The 23,411-nt window shown below is 37.2% G+C and overlaps 1 protein-coding gene across 3 annotated transcripts in view; it reads right to left on the reverse strand.

Moving 5' to 3' along the window:
• Positions 1-23,411, reverse strand: part of THSD4 (thrombospondin type 1 domain containing 4) — a 448,823-nt gene that overhangs the window by 161,444 nt on the left and 263,968 nt on the right. The window lies entirely within an intron of this gene.

Genomic DNA, 23,411 nt, shown 5'->3' on the forward strand with positions numbered 1-23,411 from the left:
TATTTTCACACTAGAGATAATTCAAAACCACCAGATTAAAAGTGGGGAGGAGGAAATCTTGATTAACAGTTGTTTTGAAGTTAGGAGTTCAGGCCTTATGCACTCTGCATAATACGGCGTACCTTTACCATGCTTTGCTTTTACTTTGTGATTCCTCATTCCAAGGGTCCCTCATCCGATGCCAACTAAACTTTAGCTCTTTTTCAGTTGTGGAAGATAGCTGTACAGTCCAGTGATGAAGACAACTGCTCCTGGACACCCCAGGGAGAAGGAATCTGAACTCTGAGCTCTAACAAGGCCGAGCCCGGAAGGAGGTAACAGCCAGAACTTCCAGCTATGGGTGAAGAGAATCATGCTCGTCTCCTAAAAGGCACAAGAGAAAATTTGGGTCTTGGCCAGTGCAAACATGGGGTAGGTTGCAAAGTTATACCACCATGTTTCCCTCCAGAATGAAGAAGTGATGCAATGCTCAGTTCCATGGACAGGACATCCGTTCCACTGACTTCACATCAAGCCACTGACCACCTCGACAGGGAAAGAAAAGCAGAATATAACCAGACATGTGTTAGGGACAAGTACTGGGAGTTGAGAATCATTAGCAGGAAACCATAACGTTTGAATTTTTATAATTTTCTACTGTACTTCTTGAGTAGTCACAGAGACAGTATTAAAATAACTACAAGCTGGCAAGAAAAGCAAATTCTGAGTGACTTCATAATCTATCACATACTGATATTTTTATGAACAGAACTTTTAAAAATATATACCTATAAATCAAACTGTTCACAGAAGTAAACAGAACACCTCAAAAGGAACACAAAATGACAATACAGGTTTCTTTTAGAAATGGCTTCTCACTCATTTTTCCTCTGTTTAGTTCACCGTCTGTCCACCATGGGAAAAATCTTAATTTACCAGTTTCCTAGAGAAATAATATTTATGTAGCCAAGATTCTGCAGCTGGAACAGGGAAATGCACAAGATTATCGGATAGTCTCTTACAACACAGGACAAAGAATTACTGTATCAACAGTGGACACTGTATTTTTTATTATTTCATTTTGAAAATATCAGCTGTAGGAACATAATAAAAGAGAGAAATTCACTACCCTCAGTAAAACCTGTACCCTAAGATTCACTGATACAGTAACAAATCATTTTTCCTATTCTGTCTGTATTAGCAGAAAAACTAACAAGAACAGTACAGTTTAAAGTACTTGGCATAAGGATCACAGCGCTAAAACATTCCACATTGCACTTTTACTGCACAAATTCATTTCCAGGTAAGAACACAGCATTGCTTTTATTCTACTTGCTAACGAGGATAATTGGCAGGCAACACTGCTGCTGCTGCTCTAGATTTGCTCTTTATATGGATCTCTGAAGACCACATGTGCAAGTGGTGGTGACAGAAATATTTTCCATATGAGCCACCACACGTTTTAAGGTCCCTCAGCCTGGATAAGGTGAGTCCATCTGTGATTTTCTATGCTCAGTAACAATCAACCTGGAAGTTAAAAACTCCAGCGACAACTAGAGGGCAACGATCAGCCTTCAGTCGCTGTGATCATCAACCCTTTTAAGTTCCCTGAGCCTCTGCTGAAAACTTATCCCTTCTTTCTTTTAATTAGATCAAAGATAGCACGAGATTTCATTAAAACAAACATTTTCTGGGATCACAACTACTACAATTCCTATTTTTAGAGCACTGAAAACAAAATACTCTGTGTAAAGGCATATGAGTTAGAGAGTGTTAACCACACAGCTTTGGACTCAAGATGTTTTTTCAGTTCACTTCCACTTTCTTTTACCAGGGAAAAGAATTGCTCCGGGCTTTATTAAGCTAGTAGAAACTTATGACGGAGCTAACAAAAGACAAAGCTCTAAAGCAGAATCACCATTTTGAGAAGATTTACTTCTCACTTAGTTCCTTTGCAATGCAGTTCATACACAAGAAAAGCATATTATGGAACAAAACTATCCAATTACTCCTTTGAAATACATAAATGTGCATCGTATTTCAGTTAAAGAGTGAGGGAGAACGAGTATCAAATGTACCAGGAGTGTTTGCTGCCAGAGACTTCATAAACTGGAATATTTTGTATCAAACAATACCATGCTTGATGAATTATTTCCCAAATGACAAATGAGTAGCTGAAATTTTCTGCTTTGGTATGAAATAAGGACTTGATGAAAAACTACTCTGATCAGAACAGAAATCTGGAAAACTGCTCTTCGGAAATCAAGTAGCAACTTTTTAGAGCATAGAAAGGGCTGTTTTATTCCATCACTTAGCTTTCTCATATTAAGAATGCATAAAGTCCCTCCTCAGTGATGTGACGTACATTTTAAAACAGATGCAGTTCTGTTTGCCCTGCTAAAACAACAATACAAATACTAAAAGTTACATATATTTACAGAAAAAGAATGTTCTTAAAATACTGGAACATGGAGCTTTTACCTACTCAAATCCCCCCAAAACAGTAAAAACTTTTTCAATCACGCACATTTTTCTAGAAAATTTGAATACAGCACTACCGTCTACTGCTGTAATGAGTATCATATTTCTCTGTGTGTTAGTAAAGAAATATTCACAAATTAGTCATCTCTCACAGAAAACACGTTGTAAAACAAATCAAAAGAAGCTAACTTGCCAATTACTCTACTTTAGTACCTACAGAATCTTGCAAAAACAAAAAGCTTTTTATACATTGAGCAGACAATGCAATTCTGAAGTGCCTAGCCACACAAAAATCCTTCACAACCCCTCTCAATAGATAGGAAGAAAACTTAACTCTGACAAGACGACAATTTTTGACAAGACATACTTTGCTTACCTCTCCCCCAGGTCTTGCTAACACTGCTGTCTGAAAGTAGAGCAACGTTAGTATCAGGTAGCTGACAAACATTATTACCCAAAGTTAGAGCTACCCTGGAGGAGAAAACCCTCTGCCAAGTACTAACAGCTAGCAGATGCACTTGTGTCTCAGGATCACAGCCCTCAGTTCTTCTAGGTAGTGCTCTCTTTCTCCCTCTCCCCCTTTCTATCTCACCCACTGTACTACCAGGAGCTTTGCTCTCAGCCACTGCTCTGAAGACAACTGGTAAGTTGATCTCTTCATGTAATGACTTCTCCCTGCTGGGGGAGGGGGCTCAGCCAGCAATGAGCTGGGGGGCTGTAGTTAGTATAAAGCAAAGAAGGGGAGGGACAGAAATGGTCACTGCCAAGTTATGCATCTGCTCTGATTCATGGAACGAGCTAAAAGGTAACCTTTAATGCACGAGGAGGTTTGGCAATGCCTTATTGACTTAGGCAGGCATGATTGGAGAAACAGAGGCTAAGGCAGCTTGCAAAAGATGCCTGCTGATGGTTAGACAGCATGTGCTACTTAAAGGTACAGCACCTCCTTTTATTCAAGGGGTTTATAATAAACAAATCAATTCAATTCTAAGCAGGAAACAGCCTCTGATTTTAAAGTCGGCCCTGCATTAGCACAATACTGCAACACGCGTGGCCCAATCCTGCCAGGGACTGGGTCAGATTCTCCTGTCCCTCAGGGCCCACCAGGAAGCCTCCTGCGCCTTTCCTCCCCAGACACAGCTGCTTCCTGACGCGGGCCCCCACCCGGCAAGATAATTCTGGAGCAGTATCTTCATGCAATCTTTTCCTCTTTTTTTTTTTTTAATATGAAATGCTGAATAAAAGAAATTTTGATTTAAAACAGCCCTACACATCAAATGATAAACTGCTTTGACCATGCAATCAGGACTGCAGGCCTTCAAAAATAAAAACCGTTGACTTGAGAAGATGCGCAAAACCTATTTTCAAGTAAAGAGTAAAGCAATGTTGAAAGCATGATACAAGTCTGAATTACTACCTCACCCAAGCAGACCACTGAGTGTTTCGCTCAGAAACAAATAAAACTGCAAACTGAGCTATAGAGGTTGGAGGGCTGCCCTTTCGTTCAGTGTGTCTGACTGTAATCTCCACGCGAGACACACTTGCTACGGTTAAACTAAGCAATGTACAAATACAGAACATAAAGTTTTTGAACCCCCAAAGATTTAAGTGTATCACATTCAACAACAGGAAAGAACAACTGTTTCATAACATCTATGGGACCTTCCTTCAGTCCTGTATTCCCTTTCCTTCCCTTTCTCATTTTACTTTTTAATTTCTTCTAACTCTACTGTTGCCAACTTAAGTATTTTATCACAGGAATGTGAGACGTTATGTTTTTCTTAAAGTCCCAACTCCTGAAGTCAAAAAATCGTATTAGATCCTCATCTTTCATGTAAATACATATTTCTTCCCCTTTTGGTTGCAGGGGAAAGCTCAAAAATATGATCCAAGAATAACCTGGTCTCCTATGTCAAGACAGTAAACCACATGAACCCCAAATAGAGATACTTTAAAATATCTCAAGATTTTAGGAGGTGGCAAGTAAAAAAGAAATTTGGCAAAAGTGAGAGCCCCACCATTACTACGTATTAGTTTTCTATTTTGTTATTTTGTAAGCTCTGTGTACACAGCTGAGTATGTCAGACTCATCACTCCTCATCCTATTTTTAAACTAATTTCATCAACCATCCTTTTCTTCTGCCACCAAGAAGTGAAAGATTCAGATATTTTTCCTTCCTCCCTTTAACATTAAAGCAAGTGCTCTCATAACAACAGAGTACTTTTATGTATTAGGAAACTTTCAGAATTTAATTAAATGCAGCTAGACTGCTAAAGGAGTATAAAATACCAGCATTCTTATTGCTGATAAAAGTCCAAATTTTGCTCTCTTTAATTGAGTAAAACTGCCACTGACGTCAATCGGAATTTTGCTCAATTAAAGACAGCAGGATTTGGCCCAAAGCAATTTTATCTCCAGTCATCACTTACTCCCAAGCCACTTAATAGCTAAGAAAGGAAATCTGGATGGACTCTAGCTTAGGGTGGATAGGCTAAGACTGCCATTACAGTAGATCCTTCATACTGCAAACAACTGACAACACTTAGAACCCCAAATACATCCATATTCATCTCTGTGCACCCTTCCCTTAAACCCCCTCAGGATATGGTTTTCAGAAGCAAAATCCTGTTCACCCACTATCAGACTTAAAAGACAGGTACTGCCTGATTTGCTCTCTTTACCTCAGACTTAAACGTGTCTATGCCTTGTTCCTGAATAAAATCAAATAAAATCAATAAACGGGCTATTTTGAAAGGTTATATTGGGTTATTTTGCAAAAACTTTTGAAACAAAATATGAAACATTTTTGAAAAGCAAGATTTCATGAAGATGTCCAGTTTCAGACAAGAATTTTTGTTTTTTCTTCAAGCCTCTTTTATGACAAGTTACCAAAATCTGTAGCTATCAGGAGATTTTCCATTACAGCATTTCCACAGAAGATTTCAGTCTGTACCACGAGCCTACTTCAAAAAGAGTAAAATACATGTTTTCTAAGTATTCTGAACCCTACAAATCAGGACTCTTGCTTGGAGCTTTTCCCAATACTTATCTTCTGACTCACTAAAATTTCTACTCTTCTTTCTGCAGTAGTTCCATTTTGCACACTAGCTTTCCTACTATTTCTTCACAGAAGTTTTGTGCTGGGAACCAGAAAAGCAAAGGTCAGGTCACAAGCTCAAGTCTGAAAATACCAGGAAACAGACAGCAAAAGAAGGAATCTGGTTAGCGAAGGAAGCCAGAAAAGGGCAGTTCAGGATGCTCCCTTTCAGGAGGAATTCAGAGGAAGCTCCTGCAATAGAAGATCTTTGGGCTGTTTCAGAATTAACAGTCTCTGTTAGGACTGGTCTGTCCCTGGTAGCATATGACAGAAGGGGGCAGAGATTTTTAAAATATTAATTTAGCATTTTTGGCTAGCTTTTAAAGTATTGTTCCAAAAGGGAGTATCCTGAATTTGCACGGTTTTGCAACACTATGGCTCTTTCGCTTCTGGAAAAAGGGGAGATAGAGAGAGTGCGTGGCAGAGAGAGACGAGAGAGAGGGAGGGGGTGCGAGAGGGAGGGAGGGGGGCGTGAGAGGGAGGGGGCGAGGGGGGGGCAGAGCAAGTGAGAGACAGAGAGAGAGAAAGACACAGGAGGACAAGAGAGACTGACAGAGAGAGAAAGCAACAACCCCAGCCATAGGGCACTGGACCAGGAACCACTGAGGACCGTTTCGTTAAAAAGCAACGGGCTGAAATTTCTATGAAAGACAGAAAACTCCCTTAGTTACAAATACTGCAACGCACCCCCAGAGACCACCCCTTCCATGTAGACAAACTGGGTACAGTTCCAAAACCAAGGCATTTCAAACTTACTGCGGTTTTTAATGAATATATTTAATTCTCTAAACTATAAGTATTTTTATTTCTGTACCACTTCCTCTTCTGTAATTTAGTGTATTTTATCAACAGAATACCAGAACTCAAGGGCAAAAAAGATCAGGCAAATTAAAAAAAAGTTTTGGGAATTTTTCTACAGCTATAAATGATCATAGCATCCCAACTAAAGATATATGCATATATTCCCGCAGTGAACCTCTGCAACACAGTAAGATGATATGGCCTCTTAGATGTTTATTACAGCCCTTTCACTAGAAATTACAACCCCAAAGAGCAGTCAGCAAATATGTAAGTTAAAAATCCAACACTTCAGCTCAAACCACCACCTCTCCAGCAAAGCTAACGAACAGCAGTAAACAGCTGAATGTCAGTTTAATCTTAAATCACCACACCCATCCACCTCTCTGACCCATTTGCTATAATGCAAAATGCAATGCCAAATCCTTAAGCTTTAAGGAGGGGTAGCTCTGTTATTCTGTTATTACAAGTTCAGTGCCCAGTCCTGCAAATTTTTCAGTAACTCTCCAAAGTTTCTCAGCAACATCAAGTCCCTTTGAAATTAATGGGAAATGAATCTTCTCCGTGCTTTCAAATAGGAGGGCCTGAAACACTCACAGCATTACCATAGTTGGCTTCAAAACCATTTAGGCTTCTTAAGATCACTAGCTTTTGGAAGGGTATTATTTGCAATCACAGCTCTAATTCTTCTAAGGTAGATTTCTAGGGCTCGTGGATGTCCAGATTAGCTTAAAAAAGTGAGCTGCAAAAGTCATGACACTAAAAGAGGAAATAAAACAACCTTCCTCTCCTGCAATCTATTATTTTCTAAAACTTCAAGACACTGCAAGTGTGACTATCTTTTCATGTATACTTGGCAATACGACAGTCAGCATTTCAATGCTGAAAATAGAGTTTTTAAAAGTCCTTGAACTCCTACGTACAAGCAAAGAGCTTTGTTGGAAAGGTCAATTCAGGCACAGTTACGGAGAGCATAATCTGCTTCTAATCTGGCCATCACAAAGATCTTTTTTAAAAGCAAGGAAATATCAAGTAATTACTGACTTACAACTTTTGCTATTTATTCTGTAATGTGAGAACATGAAATGTTAAGATTTGGAATTTCACTAACATCGAATGAACTCTTTTTACTTCATCTATTTGGGCTCAGGTAGGTTTGGATAAAGCTCTTATCCAGCAAGTTTTCTTCCCAGCTGAATTATGTATTACAAGATTGCAAAATTTTCTTAAACTACCATCTTGTATTTGAATTTGGATATCTGGTTCTTTAGAACAATAATTTCTGACCTGTATCAACTAAACATCATTGCCAAGGTCTTTTCTCTCTCAGTCCTCTCCTCCTATAGACTACTCTGATTGTCTATACAGAGTACTATAATCTTTTCCCGTGTAGCCCACTCACAATGCTGTATCTTTCTCTACACCTACAGTAACGCCTCCCGTTCTACCTCTCAGATCTGCAGACTGCCTTTCACAGGTGAACCTCTTTCTTTTCCCGTCACTCCTCAGTCCTGCAGGGCTCCAGCTCTTGCAGTACTGCTGCTGATACATGCCCACGCTGTGCTCTGCCTGCTAGTTAGGAAGCAATGCCACAGGCCGAGCGGTGCCAGGCTTGGCCTACAGCACTGTACAGAAGCGTACAGATATATGCCTCCTCAGTTGATTCCTCTCAATAGGGTAGCACAAATTTTAAGAGAATCTAAAAATCCAGACTAAAAAAAGATTCAGCCCAGAGTTTATCACTGGCTATTCTGAATGGTCACTTGTACAATCATCGTAACAGCAACTGACAACCAAACCTGCAGCTTTTGAAGACTTGACACTGTAAACTTTAATGGTATTTTTTGACAAAAATCATCCAAAACTCTCTATGTTGATCTCACAAACACAACACTTCTGTTCAAAACCTAAATGAAGGAAGCATTTTTTTCTCCTCCCCCCTCCCCCCCCTTTTAAAGGCAAGCTAAAGCTTCCCAGACTATACCATTGTGTGGGTAGCTTATTGTAGAGCTACCATTACAGGTAATAATTATAGTAGTTGCCTGTGGCAAAGTCTCTGAACTAAAACAGTAAAGTCAAATAAACTTAGGAAAAATTTCCATCAAAACACTGTCAGGAAGCCAACCTGTCCTTCCATATTTTTTGCAAGGATCTAGACATACCACAAAAGGAAAAATGATACTGAGTAAACTGTCAACCAAACTGCAGTTCATAAACACTTTCCACACAAGATACGAAATTATGAGACTTAAAACTACAGTTTGTTAAAAAAGCTTACCAGCATTTCAGATTTTGCAGTGTGTAACAAATCAACTTCAATACAGAAAGCTGCTTCATACAGATTGACTTCTGCTCCTGTAAAATGGAGTTTTGTTTTTTTCATCAGTTTCTCACAAAGAGAACTGATTTTTTTGCATAAATGTATACTATAGGCACAAAATTGACACTCCTCTCTGTAGCAGGTAGAAAAGCAAATTTCAAGAGTAATGAATGACTGTGATTTTAGTCTTTTCTGGCAATTCCACAAAGCAGTACAGCCCCTGTAACCCATCAAAGGCTTTTTCAAAGTCTAACGGAATATCGTTACAATGAATTTTTGATGATCACGGAAAGTTGTACTACATTCCCGTCTAGTATTTCATCTAATTAATTCATATTCATTTAACTTTCAATAAGGCCATTTTTCCTCTGCAAAAACATACAGGCAGAATTCCCTCAAATTCCAAAGCTGGTTCTCCACATTAAGGCAAGAGATCCATCCAAACTTGATACTATATTTTTCAAGGTTTAACCAATGACAGAATTGTGCGTGCTCATAATCATGGTCTTCCTTAGCAAAGCGCATGCAAAGTAATTTCAAACTATGCCAAACTTGCACTGCTGCAACGAAGATCGGATTTCTTTGCAAAGCTCCATAGTCACTATACCAGCAACTACAGAACTACCAGCGCAATAAAAGTCACAGCTCATGACTGAAGAGCTACTTCAGGTATGAACTCCTGCAGTAGTAGAGAAACCAAAATACTTTGCAATAATAAAACAGAAGTAATAAAAGAGCTAACTAATTTCAACAGAAAAGCATCCTTGCTTTTACCTGGAAACATAAAAGCACAGTCAAAGAATACCACAATCATTTTAGGTATGTCATTTAAATAGAAAATCCCAAATCACCTGGGGTTTGTTTTTTGTTTTTTTACAGGAAAAGGCAGAATCTTTTCAGAGAAGATTCTACCTCTTACTCTCAAAAATTAAAATACAGCAAAACAAATAAAACGTATATCTTCATAATATATTTCTCCTTAAAAATACTAAATTTCATCTGTGAACAAACTGTCAGTCTCAAGGGGTTTCTAAATATCAATCAATTTATGACATTTGCTTCCTGGCTACCTCCTAAAGCAATAGCACCTAACTCCCAAAGAAAGACAAGTGTGTTAAAATTACCAAGAGCAAGCGATTTTTCTTCCAGGTCTCTAAGTCTTTCCATAATTCGACTTGAAATCATGAACACTATGCTCAGGTTAACTCATTCACAGTTACTTCTTTCTGTTAGAAATATATTTGCTTAGAAAGTTGACCGGATTCCTAATATCAAAGTATTAGCAAGACTCCAGAAACGTGAGCCAACATGACATTTTAAAGCAGGTATTGGAACCTCCTTTCTACTTCCTACAGTTTTAATGTATGTAAAATTAAACTCTCAAACTCTTAAACCAAGATAATAACAAGTGTATCAAGCTACCAAGGTTAACCGGAATATCTGTTCGTACTCTCTTGAAGCATGTAAACCTCTGAAATACTTAAAAGGAAAATAAAGGCTGAAGAAAGTCTGGTGTACTCGGGATAACCCATAGGTCCGTTAACTATTTTCTAACTACTAAAAACAAAAAAAAATCCAATTGGAACACTAAGTAAATTAAGCAGACACTCTAAGTTCTCCTAATATTTAAAAAAATATTTTCTTTACTTAAATGTTCCAGGCAAGAAACTAACCTAGGGAGCCAAGAAACTAAGGTAGGGGGAATATGGCTGATTGTATGATAAAAGTAGTATAAACTACATGAGATGCTGATGAATAACAAGAAAAAAATCTAGAGGAAAATCTACTGTGTGTTGTTTTCATTTTATTTAATTGTCAGTTTTTTCAGTTAGTGATCTACAGGCTACTTAAAACAAAGAAGGAACACAAGTTTCAGAGAGAAAAGTCATATACACTTGATAGATTTATGTGGAAAGATGGCTGCCATATTTAAAACTGTCAGATAGGCATTTCCAATAATTCTCCCATTTCATCGTTTCCAGGAAGTATTAGCCTCTGAGTTTATTATTCAGATATTTTAAGGACAGAATAAATGACTACTATCCTTTAGTCTGAACTACTGAGAGACACCGGCCATAAAAATTCACTCAAAGTTTCCTGTATGAGGCCCAGAGTTTCTTGATAAAAAACATGTTTCTGTTTATTTGAAGACTTGAAATAGAGAATAAGTCTCATTGCACCCCATGTGTCTTTCTGAGCAGGCAAGGAACTTAGACTGCAGAAAGAATGTATTTTTCTTGAAGATGAAAGGGTGTACAGAGGAGGATGCATGCAGAAAAATGCCTCTCCCTCCCCTGCCTCACTGGATCCAGGAAATACTACAGCTGAACCACAAAGGGTCTGGTGTTACTACCAACAAGACTGGTACATCCACTTCACTGGTTTGGGTACTTCACTGGCCAGATAGTGGACAGAAAGCAGAGGATTCTCTTCCATATTCTCCACTTCCAGTTAAAATATTTCTCCTTGTTACTGAAGTCCTTCTGAAAGAAGCATGCTCACACTTTCACTGAATCTGCATTTCATCAGTATCTCTACCTGTCCTTGACCAAGAACAAACAAAAAACAGGTACAAGAATGTACGGACAAGGACTATCTGAACTTATATATATGCCATTTTAAAAAAAAGTCAGCTTGAGAGGGAAGTCCAAACGTGAGCTGTATATTACAGCCTGAAAGTTTAGTATATGGAGCTTTATTAGCATGAACCCAGATACTAAAACACCTTAGAAGAAGTCCCAGAGCTCAGATGTATTTCAGTGCATCTCCGTATCTTTTCTTGAAGTTTTAAATCAACATAAGTACTTCAGACACTAAAATTTTTCTAAGTTTCAAAGTCTTTGTTTACTTCAGTTCAAAAATTTTCATTATAGATAAAGCAGCTAAGTAATTTCTTGTCCACTTACATTGTTTGATGGAAAAAACCTTTAAAGGGATAATTATGCCCATGAGAGAATTTCTTCTAAAACTTTGAAATATTGGCTCGCTAACAGAATACACTGTAGCACAGGGCAGTATAACCTTCTATTGTTACTTTATGCAATACGGCTAGGGATATTCCTGTTCTTTTATCTAATCATTTTAGAATCCCACTGTGTAGTATGTATTAAGAAAAAGGGATACTGTGAAAAAAAATCTTTATAAGTTTTAAATAAGTTATTTTAATACGGTTCCTTTTTGTGCTTTATTTTATTAGTTAAACAAACTTTCCAACGTACCTTTTAATTTAGCCTATTTCTCATTGTTTATTTCCCTTTCTAAACTGAACAATCTTCCTTTTTTCACTAGTTTCTCATCTGAAAGTCTCCTCAAGTTCTAGCTTTTCCTCTGATTCTCATCTTTTTAATTTTTCATTATAAGGATCTGATCAAATCAGCTTAGAAAGCACACCATTTAAAAAGTGTTACTTGTATTCTGTGGAAACAGCATTACAAAATAAGTTTCAAATGGGCATTTGCATATAGATAAGACATGTCTGCTTACATTTAATCACTGGCACTTTTTCAGTTACTTCAGTAATAACAGAATGTTACTCCTCATTATCTAAAAACAGGAAGCAAACATCGAAGAATCATACACCAAAAGAAAGGCTAATTCTGTAGCACTGGTAGCCCTCTTCTCTAGTGTCACAGTGGTGCTGAATTAGAAGTTACTTCAGATGAAAAAATAAAGAAAGAAAGAAATAAAGAACACCACCCAAACTCTCAGAAGATTTGCATTCATGGACAAATTCTATTTTCAGTAGTTTATAGGAATACCAAGTTTCTTCTCCATTCTTCAGAGGGAAAGGAAATAGCTGTTGTGTCACCAAAGGAAATGAATACACTTGGCTGAAGACCTGAGATTTAATTGCAATCCTGATCAAAACACGCTGGATTAAGCATTCATCCTGAAACCAAATACAAGAAGAAAAAAGACAAAGATTTCCAAAGCCATTTTATTACACAACCCAGATACCTAAAGTGAGCAGTTGGAGAGAACTACTCTCACAGTGATATTACGTTTACTTTGGGCAGCAACCACATCTCAACCTTTCCCATCTAGTCATAAAACTCCTAAGCCAAAGATGCAATTACGCATTCCCAAAACCTCCCCATGTTCTGTTTAATTCTATTTTCCCAGTTTGCCTCCTCTTCCAATAAAACTGTCTAATCTAGGTATAGCTAGCACACATCCCAACCCTAATTGCATTGCAAATTAAAAGAATTAACACAGGCCTAGGTCACAAGCCTACCCTGTTAGTGGCCTAAAGGCTCATTTGTCATCACTTGGGGTCTGTGCCAGGTCAAGGTATACAAAGAACCAAACAGATCAGTTACACCGCTGGTGCAAATCAGGTACAAATTAGCAGCAAAGTTGGAGTGCAAGAACAAGGCTTATCTTTTGCTGCAGAGGTATACTGTACAGAAAAGAACAACCTCTTTTTAATTAAAGAGAAACTGTTTATCCTTACTATTTTGACGAAAACAAAAATCTGGGGAAAATCCGATGGCTTACGTAATAGATTTTTGGATAGTTTATCTTACAAATGTGCTTGTTTTTAAAGTAATCACATTAAACACATGTTGCCATTAGGATCAAATGCAGTATCAGCATATGTGGAGTCTTCCAGCTGTCTGGACTCTGGACAGTGGTCCCACAGGCAGAAAGGGTTGGGAAGCACAGAGAGCAGATACCTGGACATTACTCTGTTTTTCTAGGTGTCTTAAAGGTTCACATACAGAAAATTGCTGATTCTTGTGCATGGTTGATGCACATAACATAAAAAATTGGAAATAAGAATACAAATCTAGATTACGTTAAATCCCAAGCTTCATATGTTTTATATGAATCCTGTAAAAATATCCAGCCCAAACTAGATAAAGACAACCTTAAATTAATGATGTATTCACGTATCTTTTAGAGATTTCATTTACCCCAGGATCAGCAACTCACAAAACTGCTAAGTAGTTGTGTAATCAGCTGATAAGCCTGTAAGCACTCAGAGCATGTCCAGTATATTTTAACTTGAAATATATCTTCCTGAAACAGACAGCCAAGACAAGTTCAGTATTGTCAAATTTTCTCTTGGGATGAATGGCCTGTCTAAATTCAGGAACACTTTTCTACTATATAAGGATGAGAGTCGAGCCCAAAATGACTGCAGGAAATAGTTAGCCTTTGAAAACATTTTAAAAAGTAGTTAGCATGCCATTTTATTTTTACCCAGTGTGTACAGTTGCAAGATAAAAAAACTAAGCCTCCAGTATGCAGTGTAAAATCTCTAAAGAATGGCACAAGATCTGGAAATACTGTTTGCTGATAACAAGTTGTAAGGAAATATAATATGAACACTAAAAAACAAAAAAGAGACTTCTTAAAAGGCCACACAGAACAAAGGAAGTGAGGGAACATTCTCTGTATCCTCTGAAAGGCATAAATGGTGCTGATTACTTTATCCCCATACTCTCACTGTCTACATGGGTTAAAGCTAGCAGTAACAGCAGTTCTAATCTTAAAGGCCCATAGAGGGACATAAAACTTGACTGTTTGAAAAATCAGGCTGTAAAAGCACATCTGTGCAGCCAACACCATTGCACGGCTGGAAAACAATCAGAACTCCAACAAAAAGCAAGTGAACAAAACCACAGAAAATTCCGTGAGTTTTGATGCATCAAGAACACTCCAAAGATTTCCAGCCCGGTTCCAACTCTGCTCGATACAGCAGCTTCACATTTACATGGATCATGTCTTAAATCACTTTCAGCCAACGTTTCAGGGAAGACTTTCTCACAATGAACTATTTCTGAGTAAATCACTTGGTTTTGATGTATAGCTCCACATGCACACTTACATTCAATAAAATGAGTAATAGTACTCACCAGTTAATTATTCTACTAGTGTAGTAGCATTGTAACTTTGGTGTTCAGTTAGCAGTATATTCTGTTTAGAATTGACTTGTCTTTTCCCTTGTTTTTCTGAAACCATCATTGTTGATTTAGAAACATTTTTCAGGGACTAACCCTGCAATACCAAGCATCCATAAAATTTAAGAATTTTTTAAAAAGTGTAATATAAAGAGCCCTTAATTTCTTCCTCCTTTGGGGGTGGGGGGGGAGAGAGGAAGGGGGGACTAGTTTGCTTATTTCACAATGATTTTTCTCTATTCCTGTAAGAAAACTTCTGGAAAAAAAGAATTCTTGGAAGATAATGAACTTAGTGATACCTTCTGTAGGAAAGAATCTCTGGCAGAAAGCAGTGCAACTTAATAGCCAACATTACATTTACACTTAGAAAAGTCAGGGTTTGACTCTTCTAGGCATCAAAAGAACAACATATTCCTAAACTACAGATCCTCAGATCTCAACAGGAGTTTGCCCAAGTAACCTTACTATGACTCTTGATCGTTTATTCACAATCACCAATACAAGCTAGTAACAATCAGACACGTTTGTGCTGGGACAGTTACGGATTACAACCATGCTTCAGTAGCAAAGAAAACGCTCTCCTCATTCAAAATTCACACGGATTAGGATTCTTTTAAAGCTACTGATGAATCCAGTTACTGATGATCTTAAAGCACTACAGATAATCAAACCTTACTTCAACAGACAAAGTGTGATTCAAGAAAAGCACACCTCCGCTGGAAAAGAAAAAACAAAAAACAAAAAACAAAAAACAAAAGACGACAAACATCATTTTGCTTTCTTACATTGAGAAAATTCTGGTCTAAAGGAACCTGCCCACTAACCCAGAAGCCGCCCGTGGCAGAACACAGAACTGAATGTTTTTCTAAACATTCTTCTAAATCCGAAGGGGCGTGCTCTCGCCGCTGACCAGTCATTCACGCCAGCAATCTGTCTGCTAATTTAAAAAAGAATTACTCAAAGCTATATACCAATCCAATGACACGAGCTGATGAAGGATGTTAGGTATAACTAACACCACAGCAGCCCTCTGCTGATATATCTGAGAAACACTCAAAGATCAAACTGAGGGCTCACTTAGGTATTAGACAGCTGGATGGAGAATGTTATTTATTGTTAATACTTGTCATCTGGAAAAAGCATATACCAATACATAACAAATTCCTAAAATTGCAAAAAAGGGAACAAGAACAGACGCCATTTCCAGACTGGCTGTTCTATTTTGTCTAAAGTTTGCAAATATGTTATTTGCTTTAGAAGCAAATTTTCAATAAAATAAGGCCATTTTATCTCTTCCCAAGGAAATATACCAAACACAGTGCATTTAGCATATGCTCTTAGCCACAGACAATAACAAATATCCAAACAACATTTTGCACTACTAGGTGTATTATCTTTTATCTTTTGTGTTCTCATGCCTGTAAACCAAGTAATTGTTTTGTAGTGTCTTAGTTAATTTATACTTAACCAGAATATATGGGATACATTGGAGACTATATGCATCTCTCAACCTCGATATTTCTTTAATTTTCATAATAGTACCACACACATTTTTCCTTTCCTTCTCTTTATTCGAAGATGCAAATAATATTCTCCTCCCTTGGGAAATGATTCATAGACAAAATTCTCAGTGCTAAATTCTACACAATACGTTTGTATAGAAAAACAGCCCATACAAAGTAAGTTTTTAAATTTCTAATTATATTATACGGAAGTAGATGAGAAGAACGTTTTAGTATATATGCTAAAATGTCATGGTAAAGGACACTGCACAAATACAATCTGCCATGCCAATAACTACTTACGCAAGGCCAAAGGCAGATAAAGATTAAATCAAGCACTAATCTATGCATTATTTATTACCAAGCTTTTATCACAGAACACTAGGTATTTATCTTAGCAGGACCCTTAAAATCTCATTCTTTGACTTTCCAAACACTCCTTTTCCATCAAATAGATGTTAATCTAAATGTAATATTTTGCAAGAACTTTTTTGCAGATTTTCCATCCCTTCACTTCCACGTTCTCAGACGTCTTTCCTCCTCTGATGTCATTTTCAACTAGACTCCATTGTTACCCCCATTATTCATTCCCATTTCCTCAGGACCTCTCAGTGTGATTACTACCATCAAATAACAAAATAGCTACTTTACCAAGATCTTACAGGGAAATAAAGGAACTGATTGTTTCCCAACAAATATTTGTAAACAGTCTGATGCTTGAGGCATGTTCTTATAGGTAAATATTAATTTTTATATGTAATACATTTAATCCAAGTGCCACACATTGCTTATTTTTCTCTCATTTTAATGTCTTGTGACATGGTAGAATCAGCAGGCTCTACTCAAACTAATTCTTAGACATACAACATACTGTCCCTTTGGAAGGTTTTTTGCAACCCAGAGTTACTAAAGAGAATGTCTGATAGAGACTAGATTTAATTTTGCAACACATCACACCAAATAAAAAATTTATGAAAATAGATCTTCAGCTTCCCTCTTAAAAACGTCAACTGAGGGGGATTCAAAGTCAGATACTGCACTGAGTTTTATTTACCAAAGTAAATATTTTTAAGTCCATATATAACAATAATAATAATAAATAATCAATATATCTTAGAAAAAAAAAGAAAAGAAAGTTTGCGTAGAAATTTCCTTCAGTGATCACTATTATATATACTACTTGGGAGAGCAAAATCAACTTTAAGACCACTGAGAGATGACCCATTAGGTTCTTTAGTATGTCTATTCTAGTCTCCTAACACTTTTCATCACTGCTTTTAAATGCGTGTAAGAGTTGTAGAATATATTCCCTTCAGTGTGGAGAAAAATACAGTACACATATATAATTCCAGATCTAGCCTTTATGCTAGATTTCAAGGCAGCTTGGCAAGCAGTAAAGATATTCCAAAGGAAAACATACATGGCCTCCCTCAGCCAATGCTCCTTCACATTCCTCTTGCAAAATGACACTGCCCTTAAGGCTTAACTACAAGAACATCTTTTGCACACAGGGCTTTCAAAATAAAGATCTATGCAGAGAATCCAACAGCCATACCAGTACTTGGTTTTCACCTTCGCACAACAGCCACATTAGTGAAAGAGTTTGTAGTTACATGAGAACAGAAAGTGATATACAGCTTCTGAACTGCTGGTTCTTAGCCTGCTTCAGCAAAAAAAAGTCTACTTCTTTCTTACAGCAAAACCAAATACAAATTCCCAGCAAGACACACTCCCATCGAATTTTAAAATAAGGAAATCTGCTGACATCAGCAAGTCATTTTGGAGGGGGGGGGGGACTACAGACTTAGATATATAAGCAACCATTCCACATCAGTACCACAGAGAACAGATCTAGACTAGAATTTTATTTATTTATTTATTTTAAATAAACAGGCATACCAGAGGGGAAGTGGGGACCATCCAAGATATGGCTGAAAAACTAACATTCAGAAACCCCTTTCCCAACAAATGTCTTCTCTAACCATATGTTCATGTTACAAGTAGTCTAGCACATTGTTTTCGTTGGAAGAATATACAGGTTTTTAACCCAAAGGAGAGTCACCACATCATGCTTAATTTAACATTCCTCTTACAGACTGAAAACCAAAAGAAGAGTTTGATTGGCTACAATTGGCTATGCTGCATCTTACACTAAGGGGACAAAGGATATTGTCACAACTATGGGTCTCTGAAAAAAAGAAAGAGGGCCGAAAGCAAAATCTCATCTTGCATTTAGATGTGCAAGAAAAAGTGGTTGAGAATTTGAAGCCAAACTCATCAGTGTGATTCCTAAAGGTCACAAGTAATGAGAAAAGACAACACACACAGAGCTGCTGTGCAATAATGACTGTAATGAGTAGTTTATCAGAGACAATCAGAGTTGACCGCAGAGTAGTTTAGAGACATGACTTTAAGGTAGCTTCCTTTTTATTTCAGTTTTAGTAAGGCCCTAGAGAACATTTCTTAAGCATCAAACTTCTGAATGTATGGCATATTGGATCCACCTTGGTCATAATTTTTATGGTAGGTGTGTAAGTGACAGATTCACAACAAACTTCTGAGCTGGAACCCCCCGCCCCCCCCTTTTTTGGGGGGGGTTTTCTGGATCCTTTTATTTAAGAGTTCGGAAATATGGATGGAATTAGTTACAGAAACAATCATTTACTCCTACCACAAAATAAACTTAAGTTTTAATGAGATTGCTCTAAACATGACTTGCCATGCAATATATGATAGATTATGCATCTGATTCTACAGTTTCGCTATAAATTCAATCAAGTCTTAGCATACCACCAGTTTAAGATTGCTATCGTTATTCACATCAACCACATAATGCTTCATGTGAACATATATATGCTTAGCCTGTGTGGACACTCTAATACAGAAATCTCCAAGGATAACCTGAGCAAATGATCGTACCTAGTTAAGGAGAACTGAAATCAGTACAATAAGAACATAAAAAAACCCACCATTCTTCTGCAACACAGAGTGATGTTACTTTTCCCTCTTAAAGCACAATTTACTTCTTGCATCACATTTTTGCAAACAGAATCTTAACATTTTAGACTAGTTTCCTGTCACTTCATATAGCAGGCTTTTAGAAGTTTAAAAGTGCATCTAATTCTGCCACTCTGTATTTGGGGGAAAAAAAAAACCACAGCAAATCCAAATTCTTGAAAATGGTCTTACAGTCCCCCTTTAGTAAATCAGAAGCTAACCAGACAATAATCTTTCCTTTTATATTTACAAATCTAATTAAGTCAGACTTTTAAAAAATACTCAGGAATTTTTTTGAGAAAAACACCTCTATCTGCTATTAATTCTACCTTCTTCTCATAACTTATCTCAAGGATCTCTTTTCAACTTCAAATACAGACTCATCAAATACTCCTTGGCAAATTTCCATACTGTTTAATAGGCACACATTCTGCACAGAGCTCTGTTCTTTTTGTGGTCAAAACATGTGCCACTTGTTCCCATCAGTCATGGGAGAGCTGAAGAAAAAAAGCTGAAATCATGATAGCAAAGAACTTCTTTAGCCTGTTTAAGGAAAGCATGGATGTCTTACACGTCCTTGCAGAGATTCAGCACGGGCCTTCATTTTGCTGAAGCTGTTTCCAAAATCTGCCTCTTCTTTCGGTTTGACAGAACTCCAACCGAACAGCACCTCTTTGTATCTTGCTCAGCTACAGACCATCTTGTTTACATATTGCAAAGAAGCTCATGAATGCAGTTAGGTAGTCTTCAGACTGCTACCTGGCAATCCACAGAAGATCTGCCTAGACCTGCTGTGTTCTGCCAATCTTTATTGTCTTAAGCTGTCCTCTGAAAGACCTGTTTTACTTCTAACAGTGATTTCGTTAATCATGTGATAAAGGCTGGTGTAACTTTGTAGAATTCACTTTCTTGCAGTACTGGCCAGACTGTTCTACATCTGGATATCCTGGACAAACACACCAAAGCCTTTAGCTCTCTCAGGTCAACCTTTCCAGGAAGAAAAAAAAAAAAAAAAAAAAGACGTATTTTATAGCAAAGAGATGAAGCCTGAACATATGGTTGCCATAACCAGTACAGTGTAAGTTAATACAGAAGGACTGAAAAGGATAGGGCAGTTCACGCAATTTCTTTTCATAAAGACATCTAAGACACACCCATAGACACCATATAGGCAAACCCAAATATCTCAGGCATTAGCAGTCTAATACAAAGGAGAAAGAGAATGCCCGTTGCTAATTTTCTAGCCAGCAGCAAGTATAATATCCTTCTGTGGTAAGAAAGCTGGAAGCCAGTGGCAATAACAACAGAACAAATTAGCTTTATTGGACTGGAAAGTTTATGATTAGCATGGGAGGTCTGAAGCCTGCTGATCACTAACAAAAACCATTTCACTTTGATGCATTATCTATCAACTCTCACTATATTAGAATGTTTTGCTTTTTAAATGTGCTTTTCAGCTGCTGTGTCTGGCCACCACCTGATCTAAAAGTAAAGATCCTTAGGCTGTATAACATACCAGTTGCCTAATCGGCATTACATATGACAGAAATCAGCAAACACGGAATATTCTGTGTGCTTCTAGTGATTTAAAAAGACTTCAAATAAAAAAAAATCCTCATTTTTGGAAAACAGATATTAGAATGAAAAGCACAAGTTTGCCACTAAAAGCAAGATGTTTTATGCCAAACTGAGTTCTAATTTCTTAAATAGATCTATAGAACAATAGATAAAATTTAGGACTTCAAAAAGCATGTCAGTGTATCACTGGATTTAAACTCTAAGGTGTATAAGCTACTGAATGTTAATCATATATCCTCTAACAAACATATTGAAAACAATTTATATAATCAGATGTACAGCATCTTAAATATTTTCTGTGCAATAAAAACATCATCGGACACACAGCAATCAGACTGTATGATGTAGTATTCTTGTTGAGAGTTTTAATACTCGTTATAAAATGATACTTTATATAAGCTAAATCTGTGTTTGTTAGTATCTTCAATGTTTTCCAGCCAGAGGCAAACAGTTCTTCACAAATACGCCAGCTCAATCTCTGATGTGAAGATTGGGGATTGATTTCCCTAAATAAGGGAATATACGTCTTGAGAAGGAGACACAGACAGACATGTATATAAGTACTGGCAATTTACAGCTCCAAATTTTGTTGTCGTACAGTATGTAAATCTCTCCCTCGGCTTCTCATGCATCCTGCAGTATGAGAAGGGTTGACAGTGGTCTTGTACAGTACCTATAGAAATAGCCTGGGGACTTTGAAAACTTGCATTCAGTTCTTCGCCCTAACACAGTCCTTCCAAATACAAGTGAAATGACCTGCCTGTCTCTCTACACAGGTAGGTGTTCTCTTATAGCCCAATAGCTCTCTCTAGGCAATCGCAATAGTTCACAACTCTGCAAAGACTTTCCAAAACGTACGAAAAAACTTATCTCTCTTTTAAAGCAGTCACAAGATTAAGGTATTAGCTGTCTACATTTTTTAGTAATTTCTTTTCTAAAATGCCTTCTGTGGTTTCCATTTCTCTTCTTACTCATACATGCCTTGAATTCTACACAGAAATTAAGACAGATTCCAAGCAGCCAAACCGAACAGTTTGTATGTGGAGTATAAGTTACGAAGTAGATTCAATCACATAGTTAATGAGAGTATGTATTATACAAATGAATAAAACAGAATAGACTGAATACCTGTTTAACCCACAGCAGAACACAGAGACATCACATCACTGTTTGAGGAATGCCTTAATTTCCCTAGTGACAAACAAAAATAACAACACAAATTTCCAGAGAAATTCAATCCTTTCACTTTCTTTACTCCATCTCTCCTCCTCTTCTATCTTGTGCTTGCTCTTAGGGAAAATAAGTCAACAGGACTGCTTTTCATGTAACAGTCTTCTTTAGATGGGTGTCTACTTACTCTCCACCAACAGCTCAGGCTTCAGTACTATTCAAAATGTAAAAGCTCTCCCAGTCAGCACTTAGGAATATTTAACAAAGTATCTTAAGATTTGCTTTGGACTGCTACTTTTAAGAGGAGTCATTGGTTTCTAGGTGTATTGATTAGGAGCGTAAACATTTCAGATCAAAGAATCTAGATCCATGTAAAACGTTCACCAAATGGGTCCCAATTCTGTTGAAAGCACCTAATGATTACCACAGTATGTATAACACTTTATTATTAGTACTGCTACTGTAAAGAAAAGTATTTAAACTCACATTCTTTAAAAAAGAGGTAAGAATTAAAGCAAACAATTATTTCACAAAATGTTTTTCATTTATCCTACCCTGTTTTGATATGCTCATAATATCTGGTATTTCTAACACAGTATTTTAAAATGTCTGTTATTCTTTTGGTAGCTGAGGGTTGACAGCAGCCTGCCAAGACTCAAACACATGCAACAGAGTAGCCACTTGTTTTTTAAGAATTTGAAATCATGCTTCTTCCAAGTCCCCTGACCAATCGTTAGAAAATGGGCAAAAGGAGTGTAACTCTATGAATTTAGTCAGTTGCCAAATTGTTTTTAATATCTCAGGGCAGTTGCTGAGTTATATATTCAAAACAGAATGGTAAATGAGCAGAATTTTTGTTACTCTGGTGTATGTTACAAATATCTTAGTACTTTCGTTAAATCATCTCCAGTCCTACAGCTACTCCATGTTTAGCTCAGTCATATCTATATAGCTGAAGAACTCTCAGAAATCAGTATTCATATGAGAAAACTCTATAAAATCTTAAATAAGTGAAGTAATCTTCAGAGTTAAAAATCACATTAGACAGTTAAAGATAAGCTTCTTCAAGAATTACTTGCCAAGAACAGCTGTCATGTTTCTGTGACTCAATTAGTGATAGTGTGAAATGTAGAGAACTTTAAGGTAAATATGCAGGAGGCTGAAAATTATTCGAGACTGCTGACATTATGAAAATAAAACAAAATGGAAGTTACATGAAATGTTCTTTGTCATAGCTGAAATAATGACTCGGTACATTTCAGAGAAAGATGTCACTGCATGTCCAGTAAATCTGCTTCTGCTAAAATTACTACACAGTTCTGCAAATGACTCTAAGGGGCAATTAAGTGGCCAAGGTGAATTCATTAGTAACATTCTGTTTTTCTCACTATTCAGATACGAATATTCTTCATGTTCTGCCTTCCGTTCCAGATTTTTGTATTCAGCACATGGAACAAACTCTGGGGCAGACATGAGTTTCTGATCAAGTGAAGAACACAAATTAGGGAACCTTTCAACTGAAATAACCAGACTATCCAGTGTTAACATAACACTGGAGTATTTGTTGATTGGACGGAAGAAG

This window comes from Dromaius novaehollandiae, chromosome 10 (genome assembly GCF_036370855.1).
Source record: "Dromaius novaehollandiae isolate bDroNov1 chromosome 10, bDroNov1.hap1, whole genome shotgun sequence".
NCBI lineage: Eukaryota > Metazoa > Chordata > Aves > Casuariiformes > Dromaiidae > Dromaius > Dromaius novaehollandiae.